The following is a 7,572-nucleotide window of genomic DNA, read 5'->3' on the forward strand; positions in this document are numbered from 1 at the left end:
CGGAGGGGGAGACCCCGATCTAAAAATAAATAAACAATATCATTAAACAGCAGGGCTTTTCTTCCGCCCTGCTACAGGCACTTAAACAGCTAATGCTCACTGGACACCACCTGAAATGGAACGTTATTGAGATTCATAGAATACAGCTGGGTACCAGTCAATGCATGTGGCCGGCATCATTTAATATGGCTAGAGTTTAAGCCAATGTGGCAGTGAAAGGGTTAATTTCCAGACAACACTGGTAATACAGCTATTGACCAAGCATCAAGACAATACTGTAAATCAAAGTATACTGTCTCAAAAGTCACTTAACTTCAATATGGCAGTTATATTAAATCAAAGGTCAACTGCATGGTATGCAACATAAACATGCAAATATAAAGTCACAAGGCTTTTCCGACAGGAAAGTTTTTTTTTTTTTGTACAACACCCATGGTTGAACTTGACATAGAGAATCCCAGAATAGACCTATGTACAGAGTATAAAGGCAATATATCGAAGTGTTAGGACTTTATCATCTAGAAAATAAAAAGTCCCAATACGGCAGTCATCTAAGTTCACATGTCATAAACGATTGTCGGATGTAGTTAGAGTTTTCACAACACTTAAAAGATACAAGGAATTTTAGCAGTAGTATGTGCAACGACGCAGATGGATTGACAAACACATATACTGTAATCTCCCCTTACTGGAATGCTCAATTACACCAAAACTGCTGGATAAAACTACAGCTCAAGTCCCATATTTCAAGTCCCATGTTTGAAACCTTGGTCTGAATTGCTGGTCAAAATACAACGCCAGAGAAATGTATTATGAAACAGAAAGGACCAAAAACATTCAGAGTGCAACTTGCGAAGTCTGCTTAAAGTCAGAATTATCGCAAATTTTATAAAAGGGTTGATATCTGGGAAGGTTGCTAGAGAAGCAAACATATACAAGGCCAATAAATGTCAATGACAATTGCATCATTACAGGTTATAAACATTTGATTCTTGATAAGAAGGAACTAATGCATTATTTTAAAGTATCTACAAAACAAATCAATATCTGACTACAGGTCTTTTACATGAGCAAATAATGGATTACTATCAGGGCTCTGCGTTTAGATTTTTAACTACTGGCCCCTTGGGCCACTGAGATTTTTTTTTTTTTAAATTTAGAATCTCCAATTATTTTACCCCCGATTTTCTCCCAATTTGGATTGCCCAGTTATTATTATCCCGGCTCACCGCTGCAACTCCCACACCGTCTTTTTTTTGCACTGCAGGTCTACAGCGAAGCCATCAGACCCATCGTGTCGGAGGACAACACAGACCCCAGCTGCTTCTACAGCAGACTTTATACCATGCACTCTTTATAGAGCCTGATTAGCAATAATCCTGGACTACCTAATGTTACCTTAGGTAAGGTAGTCCAAGACTAGGGTTAATCAGGGTCTGTGAAGCTAGCCTTTAAAGGATTTTTTGCTGTGGTGTACAACACATAAACATAAAAAGGTATTAGCAAGTAGCTATTGGCCTATCTACCTGATTGGATTTGGCATCACCCTGGTGTGGAGCATGTTCTCCTGGTAAACCCTGGATTCCTTGACGACTCTGGAAGGCTGAACAAATGCTGTCGCTTACTTATATATCATTGCTGATCAAGTCCACCCAACAATTCTGCACTTGTACTGCGCTGGTGATGGTTACTGGTCGAGATGATAATGCACCTCTCCTCAGTGCCAGAACTCTGTGTGAATGGCTTGAGGAGCATAACAGACTTCAGGAATCCTCCGTGGCCACCAGGATCCAAAGATCACAATCCAGTTGAGCATGTTTGGGATAAACATGGACGACTCATTTGTCATCCCGATCCTCTGCCCATCTCTCTGCATCACTGGAGTGAAATCATAATGACTGAATGCATTACCTCACTTCATGGAGTCTATGTCATGTCGTGTCAAGATTTGTGATCAAGCCAAATGTGGTTTTAGGTACAGGTCCTAATAAAGTGGCCAGGCAGTGTAAAATTACATTAGCATAAACTGCTATCAAATGCTTTTTATAACTGCTTATCAACTGTAGGGCTTTTCCTCAGGGTCTCTGTCAGCTTAGTGACTACAAACCCAACCCAGCCTTGTGTGTGCTTACTTTGGGTGGACCCATATTAGAAAGAATAAACCTTGATAAGTCTGTCCAGTTCACCACAGGCACGCCTTCTATCTCTGATTACAGAGGACAAGAGGAAACCAAATAAAATCGAAATACAGCTGCTCTGGTGGTACAGTATATACTAAAATGAAGCGAACAGCACATTTTATAAATTAACAACTGAACAATCTCTCATTTCATCCATTTAAGTCCTTTAATTAAGATATTATTTTATATAGTAATCTGTATCTGCACCTCACCAAAACCCTAACCTTAAAGGAGCAGGTAATGACAATATGAAAAATCCAGAATTTCAAACTACACAGCCACAGCCACAGTGAGGCACTGTCTTATTCCAGGATCTCTAAATAGCAAACACAGCCCTTTACTGGAGTGGAGTGGCTTGTAAAGCACAGGACAGGCTGCTAACTGGGGGAACAATCGATGAGTATTTAACAGAGCATGCGTCCAGCACCTTGCATTGCTGATATAGAAGGGAAGGAGTGGCTGCATGTTGGTGAAATTTGAAAAAAAAGCAATTGTTTTCAAAAGAGAAAGCTTTGAGTAGGAAATGAAGCAGACTTTACATTATAGAGATAGGAGAAAAGTCGCCACCGGAACTCTTTGCATTCCCATGATGCACCGCATCGATGGAGATGGAAAAAAGGGGGAGTTGACTATCTTGTGTTTATAGAACATCTTTGCTGAGATTGAGACTGTCCATCTCCCATATTGCCATATTCCCGCTTTGAAAATTGCACCTGCAGCCACTCCTTCCCTTCTATCAGCAATGCAACGTGCTGGACGCATGTGCTGTTAAATACTCGATCGATTGTTTCCCCATCAACAGCATGGCCTGTGACTTCTATGACATATTTTTGACAGCGATTTCACGCTCTATCCAACTCGTAATTTTGTGAGTTGTACTCGTAACTTTTTGAGTCGTAGTCGTACTTTGTGATTTGTACCAGTCATTTTTTTAGTTGTACTCGTATTTCTGATTTGTACTTGTATTTTTTATTTGTGTCTGTAATGACAAGTACAAATTATTTTTACGCATACGAATATTTTTGACAGTGATCTCCCTCCATACATAATAGCTAACTATGGAATTAATTCTTCAAGTATGTCAGATATTCGTTTTTAAGTTTTGATGAGATCTGTCTATTTCAAATAAGTGTTTCCCTTTTCTGATCTTCTAGTAGCAATAAGCCCTGCATTGCCTATGGGTAAAACTAGTTTGACAATCTGTCAACACCGAAGGCACACAAATGTCTTGCCACATCTGCCTTACAGAACATAATATAAACATCATTTAGATTTTTTATTTAACATCATATAATCAAAAAAACTATAAAATGATATCGCAAAAGTTTACCAGAAGCTATAGTAGTAGTACAGCATTTCATGTTAGATTTCTAAATGTCACATTTTTCAATTGTTGTCAGTTTGTAGCACTATGTAATTCAATATGTTAATGTAACATTATTCAGAAGGTTTCATTTAACTTTATGAAGCAAAATTAGTTAATTATATAGGGTGATGCTAAACTTTTGGCCATAGCTGTACAGTGCAATATGCAGATTACATTGATAAACTCTTTCTGGTAGTAGCAGGAGAGGTATACCTGTTAAGTTCATACAGTGACCGAGATGCAAGAAGGCATCAAGGGGAAGGCTGCTACTGTGTCTACTGCTGAAACTACTTTTCAGCAATGTAAAACAACAGGGCAGGATTGTGCTGAAACTACCTTTCAGCAATGTAAAACAACAGGGCAGGATTGTGCTGAAACTACCTTTCAGCAATGTAAAACAACAGGGCAGGATTGTGCTGAAACTACCTTTCAGCAATGTAAAACAACAGGGCAGGATTGTGCTGAAACTACCTTTCAGCAATGTAAAACAACAGGGCAGGATTGTGCTGAAACTACCTTTCAGCAATGTAAAACAACAGGGCAGGATTCTGCTGAAACTACCTTTCAGCAATGTAAAACAACAGGGCAGGATTCTGCTGAAACTACCTTTCAGCAATGTAAAGCAACAGGGCAGGATTGTGCTGAAACTACCTTTCAGCAATGTAAAACAACAGGGCAGGATTGTGCTGAAACTACCTTTCAGCAATGTAAAACAACAGGGCAGGATTCTGCTGAAACTACCTTTCAGCAATGTAAAACATCAGGGCAGGATTGTGCTGAAACTACCTTTCAGCAATGTAAAACAACAGGGCAGGATTGTGCTGAAACTACCTTTCAGCAATGTAAAACAACAGGGCAGGATTGTGCTGAAACTACCTTTCAGCAATGTAAAACAACAGGGCAGGATTCTGCTGAAGCACAGTGCCTTTTCTATTATTATTATTTGTTTGTTTAGCAGACGCCTTTATCCAAGGCAACTTACAGAGACTAGGGTGTGTGAACTATGCATCAGCTGCAGAGTCACTTAGGATGTTAAGTGACTTGCTCAAGGTCACACAGTGAGTCAGTGATTAAGCCAGGATTTGAAGCGGGGACCTCGTGGTTACAAGCCCTTTTCTTTAACCACCGGACCACACAGCCTCCTTGGCAAACAGTGGAAGTATGCAGTAAACATTTTCCAAATAATGATATTGATTGTGGGACACTGTATTAAACATGACGCTTACTTGCACCTCCTTGGCCTTCTTTTGTATATAACACAATATTTACACAATTGACTCCTTTAATCCTTCTTTTACTCTATTGCCAGACATTATTGGCAGCTGCTGGATTTTTTTTTTTTTTTAATTAAAAGTAATAACTGCAGTCATAGAATATGGGTTATCCATTGGGCGTCACACTTTATGTAACACCTTCAGCAATGTCTACTTGAATGCTTTAAGGCCAATTGGAAACTGACCAGTTAAATCAGAAAATAGGTCATTCATTAAAAAGAAGCCTGGGGCTTTGAAAGTGTGTAAACTGGATTTTGATCCCGGAACTTGACTTACAGCAGTACCCTGTTGATCAAGCGCGGTAGTTTTGTACCATTCTATTTAATAATTTTTTTGCCATACTTATTACAGTTGGTTCATAGTGGTTCAGCTTCAGATTATTTTGTGCAATAGCAAACTATACATAATTCAATTAATAAATAATCAGGTTTTTCTTTTTAAGGCGGCATATAATATATTGCTAGAGGTAAACTACATGTTTCAATGCTAAATGGTGGGTGGTGGTGGTGTGGCTATGGGTGTCAATCAATCATTTTATCAATTATTTTATATAGCGCCTTTCATAGTGGACCACCATCACAAAGCGCTTTACAAGATACAGTAAAGGGAGGTGTTGCTAGGGTCATAAGGTTTGTTGAGGTTTGAGTGACAAACATCCTGGTAAGTTACTGTTCTTGTAATTGGATACTATCTACAAAGATGTTGTCCTGTATATCTTTTGAAAACTGGACATACTTCAATAAACATTATACCTGCATCGGCAGTTAATACAAATAAGAAAATAAGAAGACAAAAAGGTTGGGCAGAATTGTAAATAAGCAGTACTGTATGTCTAGAATGCACTGATTTACCACACTTTTCACATAAGTGAAAAATATAACCATAATGTAGGCCCCTATACTTGGTGAAGATCTTTACCCCTTGCCTCCTTTGATAAAATTATTCCAAACAGCAATTATTCCAAACAGCAGTATTATAGAGGAAAACATATCTTTGGCACACTTGCTTGATTGTGCTTCACTTTTGATGGTACTGTAGTGTATTTCTAATTAGTATAGAAATGTTGTACCATTCCCTGACACTTAAATAGACTCCCCAGTCCTCCACTTCCCACTGCATAATAGCCGGCGAGGGCCCAAAAAGCTGTGAGGGGGTAATACAGCTTGTGTTACTTACTATGAGATTTACCCAGAGCACCTTGCTGTGATGAATCCTGTCCACCACTATTTCTATTTCTATTCCTTTCTGATTCCGATTTTCCAACAGCTACAGTACAGTGGCTTCTGCAGGAGTCCTGCCACAACTAAGTGAAGATTACAGTGCTGTCGCGCTACTCACCAGCAGCGGTGTAGTGCTGGGGGGTCGCGGGGGAGCGTGGCTCCCACACTTCTCTTCGGCAGGGAGAGCACCGCTTCCGTACGTGTAGAATATTGAACTGTTTTGCTCCTATTAATATATGGAGATATACATGTGTGTATAACCCATACAAATAAGCAAAGAATACTGTGACGACTCGAGCTCTCAACACGATGGATGACACTGGAGACAAGGTGTGCAGGGCTAAATGACAGTAGTTTATTGTTTTGAACAGAACTCAATAATGTCCCAAGTCCCTGTTCGGGCCAGGACCATGCCACCAAAATAACAAACTCCCCTGTCTCTAATTAAATTGCTAGTCTCGGTGCAGAACCACTTTTCCTCCGCTAGGTGGCAGCTGGACCCGGTAGACCACCTCTCCCAGGCGCTCCAGGACCTTGCAGGGTCCGACCCAGTGGCTTTCCAGCCTTGGCAAACAGCCTTTTTTTCATTGAGGGCTGCACACCCACACCTGCTCTCCGGCGATGAAGTGGCACCCCTGCACCCAGAGGTCATAATTCCTCCTCTACCGGACTCCAGCGGCCTGCAGCTGCTCCCGCTCAAACTTGTGCGCTGTCTCCATGCAGGCCTGCAGTCGTCGGGTGTACTCCGGACCTTGGGGTGCAGCAGGGGTGTCTGGGGACTCGTGAAACATCAGCTCCATCATTTTGCCTCTCGGGGGTTCACTCAAAGGGCTCGTCCTTCTTCAGCAGGCAGTGTAAGGGGGCGACAAACCTCCAGTAGTAGGATGCGAGCCCCAGGAACCCTCTTACCTGGAATGACAGTAGTTTGTTGTGCATTTCGAATATCTCTAAATGATAATTTGGCTTGCCATAGCGCTTGCAATAGGACAGTGAGACGAGCTGATTCTGGACCAAACCATTCAGTATACGAGAAGGGGGAGTGTTAAGCATAGGATTAATAATAATAATGACGGCGTTTTAATCATGTGTGTATTAGTGCATGAAACTGGTTGTGAAAATATGTACAGTATTTGTGTATTTATTTATCTTTAATATAAATAGCTGCTAGTTGCTTTATAATAATGCCTCAATACCTGATTGTCTGAATTTGTAATCAATTGGTGGCACACTTGTTAGCCTTTTCAAATACCATAACTACTTGTGATAAACTGCAGTTCTGTTGTGTATGGGAAAACAGAGACTCCAGGCGTCGTGGTAGGATTGAGAGAGTGTAGCACCATACTGTGCTACACTCTCTCATACTACATAATACTTCCACTGTTTGCCATGTGCTCACCAGAGGAGTAAAGGAGGATATGTGGACCAGGCAGGTGTTGTGCACGAGATTCACCTGTCCCGCGTAATTATGGCGGGTCAGATGCCTACCTACCTTACCACCGCGGACCCATCGGAGAAGACACACCGGCATGTCT

Source organism: Acipenser ruthenus, chromosome 1, assembly GCF_902713425.1.
Source record: "Acipenser ruthenus chromosome 1, fAciRut3.2 maternal haplotype, whole genome shotgun sequence".
Lineage (NCBI taxonomy): Eukaryota > Metazoa > Chordata > Actinopteri > Acipenseriformes > Acipenseridae > Acipenser > Acipenser ruthenus.